This window comes from Bombina bombina, chromosome 5 (genome assembly GCF_027579735.1).
Source record: "Bombina bombina isolate aBomBom1 chromosome 5, aBomBom1.pri, whole genome shotgun sequence".
NCBI classification, from domain to species: domain Eukaryota; kingdom Metazoa; phylum Chordata; class Amphibia; order Anura; family Bombinatoridae; genus Bombina; species Bombina bombina.
In genome coordinates this window covers 585,265,726-585,276,820 of record NC_069503.1, presented here as the reverse complement: position 1 = coordinate 585,276,820, position 11,095 = coordinate 585,265,726, and the positions used below count along the sequence as shown (strand labels likewise).

At 35.8% G+C, this 11,095-nt stretch overlaps 1 non-coding gene across 1 annotated transcript; it reads right to left on the bottom strand.

Annotated features, from left to right (window-relative positions):
- Nucleotides 1-541: 541 nt before the first annotated feature.
- Nucleotides 542-614, bottom strand: TRNAT-UGU (transfer RNA threonine (anticodon UGU)). Its single transcript has one exon. It is a non-coding gene; the product is annotated as a tRNA-Thr (tRNA).
- Between the last annotated feature and the right edge of the window lie 10,481 nt (nucleotides 615-11,095).

Sequence of the window (11,095 nt, the reverse complement as noted above, 5' to 3'; positions counted from 1 at the left end):
TTACAATACCAAGAAAGTGCCTGAAAGCGATTCCAGCACTCAAAACCCCTGAGGAAGTACAAGGTACGTCCTTGGTCGTTAACAACCTTTTTTCTTTACCCTTGGTCGATAAGAGGTTAAGCCAGTTTGAATGACTCTAGAAGATTTATTGCATCAAGCTAGATATTCCTTCCTGTAGAGACCCAGCCTACTTGAAGGGCTGTGACAGGAAGTAATGTACCCTGCACAAATTGAGTTAAAAAAATAAATAAAAGGTGAAATCCTTTTAAAATGATGTATAACACAGATTGCAATTATTTATATTAAGTATAACCCACTGCTGAGTGTTTGTTAATTACAAAAATAAAACAGATTGTTTTATATCATTTTAAAATCTGGCCTATAAGGGCTCCTTGAGGACTGAAATTGAGAAACACTGCATTAGAAAACCCTCAAAGACTACTATTATGTGCAACATGAATGTATAAATATCAAATCTCTTTCAGTGAATAGTTAGATTAGTATTTCCAAATCTTTTCATATTGTCAAAACATTTCAAGCAAGGCCCCAGTGAGATTTGAACTCACGACCCCTGGTTTACAAGACCAGTGCTCTAACCCCTGAGCTATGGAGCCATACACTAGTAATGTTTTGCCATTCTGCTTACATCAATACACCTGCTTACTCATTTTATGTAATTGCAGCCACACCTATTATGTCAGCAAACATTTACTGATGTATTTACATTCCTTAACGTGTGACTTGTAAGCTAAATTATAGATTGAGAGGTGTACTGTTTACACCCAAATTGTTATTTGAATAATTTAATTTACCGATAATATGGTTATGTTTGCATGTATGATTAACATCAAATCAGACTTACATTAAAAAAAGAAACAAAATGTTTCCCCCAAAACCAGCCTTATTGAAATAAAAGATGTACAGTACAAATAATGCAAAAATATTGTATTGCATACATTCCAAGATAAGGTCTGGAGGTCAGAAATTGGATCTTTACATAAAAAAAATTCCAAATGGAAAAGGTTTAATTTATTATAGGGGTTTGACAGTGGAAAGCCTGTTTGCCCCCTAGAGAGTTCCAACATAATGTACCCAGGTGGAGTGTGACACTTAAGTAATGTTCAAGTGGGGTCCAGAGTTTGTGGTCATAATGAATGTGCCAATCAACTACTATACTCAAGAAAAGGGCAAATTTATATAATTCTAGATTAGGAACTCCCAGACTGCCTAGTGGCCCAGTAATTTCCCTGGAACGTTTGTTAATAAGGGGGTTCCGCCCTATTCCAGAAGACGTCCCCAAATACCTTTTGCATAGAGGTTAAGAAGGAAGAAGGGGAATGGGCAAAGTTTGTAATGCAAAAAGTAGTCTAGGAAAGGCATTTATTTTAATAACATTGATTTTGCCCTACCAAGACAGTCTTTTCTTTCTCCATGAGGATAGTGCTCTAATAATAGCATTTTTAATTGGCATTTAATTCAAATAGTTTCTCTGTAAAGGTAGCTAGTTGTATACCCAAATATTTTTAATACTTAGGGCACTAGTGGAAGAGGCTAAATTCTCGAATTTCTCTTTCCTCATATAGCACGAAAGCAATGTTCAAAATTTCTGAATTCGAGTAATTAATCAAGATATTTGAGACTTTAGTGAAAAGTTGTAAATCTAAGAGGAGGGTCTTAAAAGAATGTTTCAGGGTAGATAGTGTAAATGGAATAATCCTCGACAAAAAGGGACACATTATATTCAACCTTACTTTTTGGTAAGCCAGATATGTCTGGATTTTGATAACTTTCAATAATGCAGGAACCCCTTTCTTGTACCATTAGCGATTTTGAAATTGTCAAAGAGCACTTTATTCAACCATACTTTGGCTCTGGACAAGAAATAAATGGCCAGTATTCTATTTAATATTGTCCCATCGAAGCGCAAATGTCAGAGAGTGGCGTTGAGAAAAGGCCAACTAATGCTGTCAAAGGCCTTTTACAGATCGGTAGAAAAGAAGAGGACTGGGACTTTAGCAGACTGAGCATAAGTAATCAGGTGTAGAGCTCTGGTGGTGTTAGCTTTAGCCTCTCTGTAAGGTATGAAGCCTACTTGATCTTTATGAGTCTATTAGCTAAAATATTTGCTTAGAGTTTAATTTCAGTGTTTAGTAGTGAAATAGGATAATAATTGGAAATGGCCATGTTGTCCTTGATAGGCTTCGGCAAGAAAACTATATGGGCTTGGGGTGTGGAGGGGGGGAAATATTTTTTTCATCCACACTATGATAATAAGAGAGCAAATGGGTGAAATGATATCTTTAAAGGTAGTGTAATAAGAGAGTGAAACCCCATCAGTGCCTGGGGATTTGCCATTAGGGAATTCTTAATCACAATGTCTAGCTCTTCTGGGGTGATAGGCTCATCGAGCCCATCTCTTTGCTTAGCAGTAAGTGTTGTCATGTTTACATTTTCAAGTAGGAAGTGGTGAGAGGGATCATCCCCTGGGGTATGTATGTTATATAGGCGTTCATAAGATTGATGGAAACTTTCGGCAATGGTCTTTGATGAAAAATGTCTGTTTCATCTTTAATTTGAAATATGTTCAACTTTTTATTCCTTTTTTAATCTGTCTAGCTAGGAGGTGGCCTTGCTTGTTTTAACCTTCATAATAGTATTATTTTTTTTGTAAAACCCTTTTTTTGTCATCCTGACTAAGAGGTTTGGTATTGTTTATTGTCCAATTCTGCTAAAATTGTGGGATTTTAGGGAGAATGTGTGTGGATATGGAGTTGAGCAACATACATGACCTGTCTGTTTCAATTTGACTTGTACCACACATTTTTGAGCCTCCCCAAAATTCAGGACACTAACATCAGGGAAGGAATTAAATAGAAAATATTGTTGTATGGAGGCTCTCACTTTGTCCAAAACTAAGGGGTCAGTTACTAAATATTCATTGTACCTCCAAACAAAATCTTCGATTGGAATGCCTGGCCATTTTAATGAACATTTAATAATAGCATGATCAGACAAAGGGGGATATTTATGAAGGTCTGGCGGACCTGATCCGACACTACGGATCAGGTCCACCAGACCTCGCTGAATACGGCGAACAATACGCTTGCCGTATTCAGCATTGCACCAGCAGCTCACAAGAGCTGCTGGTGCAACACCGCACCCTGCAGACTCGCGGTCAATCGACCGCCAGCAGGGGGTGTCAATCAACCCGATCGTACTCGATCGGGTTGATTTCCGGCGATGTCTGTCCGCCTGCTCAGAGCAGGTGGACAGGTTATGGAGCAGCGGTCTTTGTGACCGCTGCTTCATAACTGCTGTTTCTGGCGAGCCTGCAGGCTCGCCAGAAACACGGGGCATCAAGCTCCATACGGAGCTTGATACATATGCCCCCATGTGCGGGGGTGAATAGGGAATAATTTCACTATAGATAGGGAGGTGACATCTAGACAAAAATAATCTAATCTAGTGTATACTTGATGGGGATGCAAGAAAAATATATACTCTGTTTGTTTCGGATGGTGCGTTCTCCAGGCATTGTGTAAAACTAAAGAAGTCAAACTTGCTTTTGAGGTTTTAAGATGATGGAGAGGAATGGATGACCTACCTGATGATGTATCTAAAAGAGGGTCGAGAGAAAGGTTAAAAGACTCCTCCTACAATTAGGCACCCTTTTTTATTGTCTAAGAGAACATTTGCTATATTTAAAAAAAATATGTGCTTATTAGAATTGGGGGCATAGAAACACATAAGCATTATAGGTCTGTGATATAGAGAGCCAGTCAGCAGTAAATATCGTCCCTCCTTGTCCCTTTGGACACCTAATTTTTTTAATGGGTTACCCTTTCGAAACAAAATCCACAGACAGTTCTTAATGAAGTTTAGGCATAAGTATGTGTTTAAAAAATAGGTAAGGAAAATTTGTAAAATGTAAGTTTCAATTAAGCTTAAGAGTGAAACAAAAATGTAAGACATAGTAATCAAAAACAATAAAACCATAACAGAATGAACTAGGTATTAATAATACTGTACAAAGGTCCAAAGTCTAGACATGTTAAACTGTAGAGGGTTGTATATATCTGTATATATGTGTGCACATACATATTTACACATATTAAACACATAAATAAACATGTATACACATATTTACACATGTATACATACACACATATATATATATATATATATATATATTTAGAATTATCTTTGGGGCCCTTCCCAGTCAAACACCATGACATACAACATACCATTTTTAAACATTTATATCAATAATAAACTTTAAACTTGTATTACTGTATGAGTGATGTTTAGCATGGTTGCGATAGCCATTGAATTTATAAGGTGTATTAATGGGATGTCAGCCGTGCTAAACCTCTGGTAAATCTGTTTTATCATGAACTTGTGATACCAATTTGTGCTCTAATAGTGCTCCACTTGCAATCTGGGCCTTTGTATCTGGTGAAAATTCAATGGTTATTCAGTTGTCATGTTACTACAACAAATAAATAAAATGTCTCAAACATACTAATATCAGTGGCTACATGTGAAGCAAGCTAGACTATCTGGCTGAGGCTGTGCACGAGTGGCACATCTTAGCAATAATGGTTTAATATAATCAAAAGACTCAAACAGGTGCTTATGCTTAGACATAAGTAGCAAAGTTTCCGGCATGCATTTACCTCTTATGGGCAGACACCAATACCACAACAGTGCTACTTTCAAAGTATATTTCAACATAAACTTGGTACCACAAATAAAATCAGTTGCTAGTTAAATAGCAAAGCAAAACAAATCAAACAACCATTTATTTTTGCAGTCCCACAGTGCCTAGGACCCACATACATTTAGGGACTCATGAAAATCACAAAACAAAAAAAGACACTTTGTGGGCTGAAGAAAAAAAAAACTTGTGGTAAGGTCATCGTAGTGATTGCAAACTGAAATGCTGACTTCTCCTCTGAGAATGTTTGGTCCTGCCACTGTGACAGACCTCTATTCCTATTGGTTAGAGGTGACATCATCCAGTCGCATATATAGTTTACCTTCCTGGTTTACTATGATATATTGTGTGTCACATATATTGGGTCATTATTTTTATTTTTACATAACTTTACCAGTTATATGATGGGCAGATATTCTTGTTCATGTAGTATATACAATAACTACATATTCACTTGCCATTCAATATTAAAAGACCTGAAACACTTTAAGTGGACAGCAAGAAAGAAATGTATAAAACAAACATAAAAATACAACACAATCAAATTTTGACTTTTTTTCCCCCATAGATGGCAAATATTTGGAAATGATTAAGTTCTGTGTAACCTTTAAAGAGATAGAACAATTCAAGAGAAGTGTTAAAATATTTGTTCACTTTCTGTTTGGTAACTTCAAAAGACAATTATATTCATATTGACCTTTAGTTTGTCTTTAGGAAACTTGTATAACCTTTCCAGTCTGAAGATATCTTAACAGGTTTCACAGGAAATCTCAACATTAATAGCATGAGATATTTCTAAGACTTTTTTTTTTTTTTTTCTAAATAGTGCAAACCATGAAGGAATTTTAAAATCTGACCTTTGCTTTGAAGTAGAAATATCAATCAAATAAATTTCATTTTGTGTCTGTGCATAGTAACTGCAAAAGTATCATTTTGCAATGACTTTTTTTTTCAACTGTAAAATCTTTGTATAATTGGTTTCAAACCTTCAGGGAAAAATTTCTTTTAGGTTTTTGTAAAATGTATATAGCAAAATTAGAGAAAGGTGAAAGAAAACGATGTACTATATATTTGGTATCCTGTTCTTTAAAACCAAATGCTTTTGTTCAGTTAATTTTAGTGTGTGCTATATTGATTTGCTCAAATATGCTTTTATAGTCTAAATTAAAGAACCTGACCTACAATAGTAACTTAAAGGGACAGTATACACCCATTTTCATATTAATGTATGTAATAGACAATACTATAAAGAAGAATATGAACAGATACTGATATAAAAATCCAGTATAAAACCTTTTAAAAACTACTTTATAAGCTCCCAGTTTAGTACTATTGATGAGGTTAAAGGGGCATGAAATTAATTTTTCTTTCTTTCTTGATTTAGTAAGAGCATGCCATTTTAAATAACTTTCTAATTTACTTCTATTATCTAATTTGCTTCATTCTCTTGATATCCTTTGCTGAAAAGCATATCTAGATAGGCTCAGAAGCTGCTGATTGGTAGCTGCACATAGATACCTCGTGTGATTTGCTCACTCATGTGCACTGCTATTTCTTCAACAAAGGATATCTAATGAATTAAGCAAATTAGATAACAGAAGTAAATTTGAATGTTGTTTAAAATTGTATTCTCTATTTGAATTATGAAAGAAAAAAATGTGGGTTTAATGTCCCTTTAAGCTAGGACACCCAGTGAAAGGGGCTGTGAAATCAGGATGAACAGACCTCCCCCTCCCCCCTTCCCTGCATATAAAAAGACTCATTACAGGAGCAAGCTTTAATCTGTAGATATCAGTATACATCGAAAACTTTGTGTATTGGTTAGGAGTCTGAAAATCAGCACAATGTTCTTTAAAAATAAGCAAAACTTTACACTGTTACAAAAACACTCCCAGATAGACTAAATAAGGGGATCATCTAAAAAAACATTTGTGCAAAGAAAAATCTAGTGTAAAATGTCCCTTTAAGGACCCGGCATTGAGGACAAAAACCTGGCCAAAAGACCAGAGACTTTTTGGCATTTTTGCCATCACTCCATTTAAACAGAAATAGAGCCTTGTTTTTTTTTTTTATTTACCTATTAAAACTATATATTTATTTTTGGTAGACAACCCAAGGTATTTATCTAGGCCTATTTTGGTATAGTTCATGAACCGTTTCACTGCCAAATGCAATCATATTATTATTTTGTTTTAACTTTTTTAGAATTTTAGGGTTCTCACTGAAATTATATACTTACCGTGTAAGCAATCCTAACACAAATGGATGTAAAAGCTTCTCTGGGATACCCTTTGTTCAGAAATACCAGACATGCATGGCTTTGCCATTGCTTTTTAGTAATTAGAAGGTTAGTTGCAGCTGTGCACCACAGTTCTGAAATTGACGGTTGTGAAGGGGTTAATCAGGTAGCTTCTAAGGTTACATTTATCTGTAGTGTAGAGATTACCCTCCCACCTGATACCTACCACCCCCTGATCCCTACCTAATCTCTCCTAAACAGCTCTCTTCCCTTCCACACCCACCACTGGTCCACCACCATCTTAAGTACTGGCAGACAACCTGCCAATGTGAAGTTTTATTGCTTTTTTTTGCTCATTCAAAGTAAAAAATTAGTGCAGCCGAATTAGCGCTGGCATTACAAACTAAAAAATTAATATACGAGCGAAAATCTGAGACGCTAACTTCAGGACTTCAAATATCATGACTGCGCTAACTCCTTCTCCCTATAGACTTCTATAGGGCATGCTACAAAAAAATCTATTAGTTATTGATTGTGCATTAATCAGACATAGGGCAAGATTACAAGTGATGAGCAACAAACTTTGCGCTAGCGCAATGGAAAAGTCCTTTCCGCATCAATCCATACCGCGATCTAAGAGCTCTCGTAAAGTGTTTTGTGAAACTAAAAAGTTTCACAAAACACAACAAAGATACATTACAAAGTACACTTACACCCATAAACTACAGATTAACCCCTAAACCACCACCCCCCACATCGAAAATACTAAATAAAACTATTAACCCTAAACCACCATCCCCCACATCACAAACAAAATAAATCATTAACCCCTAAACCACCATCGCCCACATTGCAAACAATTTTAAAAGTAACCATTAACCCCTTAACCACCATGCCCTACATCACAAATTATCTAAATAAACTATTAACCCCTAAACCACCACCCCCACAATGCAAACTATCTAAATAAATCGTTAACCCCTAAACCACCATCCCCCACAATGCAAACTAGCTAAATAAATCATTAACCCCTAAACTGCCATCCCCCACAACGCACAGTAATAAACTAATAACTAAACCCCCTAACCTAACACCCCCTAACATAACCCCAATTAAAATACACATAAATTAAATGATCTTTACTTTTAAAAAAATAAAACCTTACCTGCAAAATACAATTTAAACCTAAGATTACCCTAAAAAATATAACATTACTTAAAAAAAAATAAAAAACAAACAAACCTAATATTACCAAAAAAAAAACAACCTATGTGCTGTAATGAATCATGTCCGCCCATCATCGCTAAATGCTGACAGGATATGCTGTCGGCATTTAACATTGCACAAGCATTTCTTGTAAAATGCTTGTGCAATGCCTCCCCTGCACATCGGCCGCTAGCAAGGGGTGTCAATCATCTTGATCTTACGACCGCTGCTTCTTAACTTCAGTTTCTGGCGTTCTGGAAACTTCGGGGGTAGATTGCAGCATTCACTGCTTCATAAATCTACCCCAAAGCCTTTACAAAAAATAAAAAAATTCTAACATTTACACTCAAAAAAACTACCATTAAAAAAACAAAAAACTAAAGCTACCCTTACAAAAAATAAACGAAATTACCAAAAATAAAAAAAATATTTCTATTCTAATACCCCCCAAATAAAATAAACCACCCGAAAATAACCCCCCTATTCTATAAATAAACTACCAATAAAAAAAATATTTCTATTCTAATACCCCCCAAATAAAATAAACCACCCCAAAATAACCCCCCCCTATTCTATAAATAAACTACCAATAGGGCCTTTTGTAGGTCATTGCCCTAAAGATAACAGCTATTTTGCATTACATACAACAATTAAACCCTAACATTACAACCCCCCACCCCTAACCCCAAAATAAAAAAAAATAACTAAAACAGCCGTTAACTACCCATTGTCCCGAAATGGGCATTTGGATGGGCATTGTCCTTAAAAGGGCATTCAGCTCTTTTTCTGCCCATATAAAAAAAACAAAAAATTCTAATATTAAATATAAAACACCACCCCAAAAAAACAACTAACTCTAACCCCAAAAATGGTACTCACCAATGATCGTGGGTCCATCTTCTTCCTGGCTGCGGTCCATCTTCTATCTTCATCCTGATTGCGGCGGCAAGGTCTGTCCTCATCTTCTGCCCAGCGACACCGAGCACTCTCTTCATGCGTCACCAGACGCACACTGAAGATTGAATGCAATTTTTTATTTAAATGAACTGGAGAGACTTTCTTTGTTAAATCTCACTTTAATTGTGAATCTACATTTGTGGTTTCTTTGATTAACTGTATTTTTGGGAAACAATTTATAGGTTGTACGGGTATGGCAACTATGAACACTGTAGTGTTGGGAACACATAAGGTATCGAACACTGATCTAGTATTAACCCTTTGCTCTGTCAATATATCACTTCAGAACTCTAAATAGTAACTCTCTCTCCTTACCTTGAACTTGGTTCCTGCATAGTATTATTGAACTCTCTGATCATGTGATTGGTTCTGGGCCAATAAGAGGACACATCCTGCCATTTCGGCTTGCTTGATTATTGTGGTAGTTTGTTTACCCTTAATCTAGCTGTTATTTGTGGTTTGCCTTCCTGTGTATTAAATTTGGCTTGTTTGACTGCTCTCACCATTTCTCCAATCCCTGACTACTGCTTGTTTTTGGACTATGCAACTTTCTTCTCGTTTGCTAACTAGATGCCTGTGTTACTGCTTTCCCTTTTCCAGGTACTGGGTTACTTCCTGCTGAGTACCAGTAATATTACAGAATAATTAGGCCACAAATCGGAGTCCGCAGGTAAAATGTTCAGTCCTTGTACAACAGGTAACGCTGATAACTCAGACTGTATAGACTCAAGCACAGGCTAGCAAGTCTCTACAAGCTCAAGTTGCTGATCTGCAAAATGAAACTCATACCCTCAGTGGAAATGTTTTTGAGTCAGTAACAGTAACTGCTGCCGCTGACCAATCCCAAGTTTAGGGGAGAACATTGCAAGTTTTAGGGATTCCTTTATTAAAGTTGGTGTCATTTTCTGATGCACCCCTCCAGATTTTGCACAAAACCATGGTTGCATTTTTGTTCTCTCTACTGGTTGAGGAGGCTTTAGCCTAGGCATCACCATTACTTGAGCAGAACAGCCTGATCTTAGGTAATCTAAAAGATTGCACTAATGCTATGCGCCTGTTTTTGATTACCACAATTGTTGTGCTACTGCTTTACTGAATCTTTCCAAGAGTTCTGTAACAGAATATGCTGCTGAATTTCATCAAGCGATAGCAGACACAACTTGGAACAAATCAGCTCAAAGATTCATTGGTTTGAGTAGATATTCCTGAAGATCTGGATGCTTTTATTTGGCTTGCCATTCATATTGATTAAAGGCTTTCAGAGTGGAGGATGGAAAGACAAGGTTTTTCTACCTGAGTTCAAATTTCAGGGTTCAGTCAAATTTTTCTGTGTGTATCAGCTGGTAGAGAAACTGAACCCATGCAAGTGAACTTAAAGGGATAGTCTACACCAGAATTGTTATTGTTTTCAAATATAGATGATCCCTTTATTACCCATTCCCTAAATTTGCATAATCAACACAGTTATATTAATACACTTTTAACTCTTTTTTTTTTCCAATCTTTATTTTAAAGTCAACAATGTGACAGAACAAAATAATATCTTACAAAGCATACACAGCATAAAAGAAAAAAAAATTATGTATACCTTCCGGTTTAACAATGAAAGTAAGCAAACATGTAATTATAATTTTACCTTACATTGCTGGCATAACATAAAGGAACAACAAAACAAAAAACAAACAAAAAAAAACAAAAAAAAAAAAAAACAAAACAAACAGACTGATTCAAAACATTGTGGCATGAATACTCCAAATACATATCCATTAAATTGCATTAATAAAAGTAAAATACATATTTTGTCTGTTTATACAATAGATATTTGATCCTGATATTAATCTGATAACATTATACCCTTTCCTGCTGTACTATACATATTTAGCCACCATCTTTTTCTTTCTTTCTCTTTAGATCTTTTGTTTAGTACCAACAATGTATGCAAAATATGCAAAGTAGCGAAGGAAAGAAGAAAAAAA